At 39.8% G+C, this 1,336-nt stretch overlaps 1 pseudogene; it reads right to left on the reverse strand.

The window, feature by feature from the left end:
• LOC103277232 overlaps window positions 1-1,336 on the reverse strand; it is a 16,481-nt pseudogene that overhangs the window by 12,476 nt on the left and 2,669 nt on the right.

Below are 1,336 nucleotides of genomic sequence, written 5' to 3' on the forward strand. Positions count from 1 at the left end.
TACCTGACATGAAATTAATCAAAGCTCCCTAACAATCGAAGTTCCCATTTTGGTTGCCAAATTGTTAGTTAATAGTTACTATGGTCACTAAGTTGCTATGTAGCCGATGCTGGAAATTTTACCTATAAAAGCTTGTCACAAACTGCACCAATTTGTCAAGAGTTTTTCTGGCATTTGCCTACTCTTGAACCACGCGTTTAATAAATTCATAATTAATTAAACTCGACTTGCTGACGTAGCTTCTTCTCACTTACTCTGCCAACTGACAAACAACACATATCCCATTGTGCAAACTCTTGGGATGCAAACTCTTCTGCTTCTCAGAACCACAGCTGAATATTTCTTCCCTTTTTTGAACCAAGACTGGAAATTAGGTTACTGTTGATAGCTATAATAGTGGAGAAAAAGTCGTACCGTTATAGCTGCTTTTTTCACTAGGGCAAGTAGCAAACGCCGTACGTTTCTGAAACAGAGTTAAGGTACAAATTACTTCCAACGTAATCTCAGTTTCTCATCAAGAAGTTTGACATTTTGCCAGTAGAGGGATTTGATGAGTTAATAACATCACTGGAAGAAATGAAAGTCAAGACCATTTAACTGGCCACTGGTTTCAGTCCAGGGGCTTTCAACATTTGTGGGGTCAGATTTCTTTGAGATGACTTCACATAGAGGCATGTGCACATACAGCAGGTTTGCACACACACAGATCACCAGGCCAGCAGCTGAGAAGCCTCAATCCACAGAGGGTTCCCCCTAACGATCTATCACTTTGAATACCTCCCATTTGTGACTCACTGGGAGATCCCTCCCCATGCAAAGTCTGAAAACATTCACCAACCGAGAAATCATGGCTCAAGAGTACCTTTCATTTGTGCTTATCTTTGCGATAAGGTCCAATGGGAGAAGTCTATTTTTAAACATAAATGATCAATTATCCACATGTTCAAAACCTCCAGAAAATAAACATGAAGGTGCACAATCATCGTGCCAAGGAAGAGTTCTCGCCCACACTTATTAAGAGTGGCTTGAAAAATCATGGAACCAACCATGCTGTCCATCAAAAGAAGACTGGACTAAAAAAATGTGGTACATATACACGGGATATTATGCAGCCATAAAAAAGAACAAAATGATGAATTTCATAGGAACCTGGATGGAATTAGAGTTTATAATACTGAGTGATCTTTCACAGAAACAAAGATCTGAGTATCACATGTTCTCACTCATAAGTGGACCTTGAACAAGTACATAATACTATAAGAAAAGGATTGACTGGTGGGAAACTATGGGGGGGCAGGGAGGGGAAGGGAGGTGTGATTAATGGTAGTCAATATCT

Source organism: Carlito syrichta, unplaced genomic scaffold, assembly GCF_000164805.1.
Source record: "Carlito syrichta isolate Samal-C Ts95f unplaced genomic scaffold, Tarsius_syrichta-2.0.1 Scaffold316664, whole genome shotgun sequence".
NCBI lineage: Eukaryota > Metazoa > Chordata > Mammalia > Primates > Tarsiidae > Carlito > Carlito syrichta.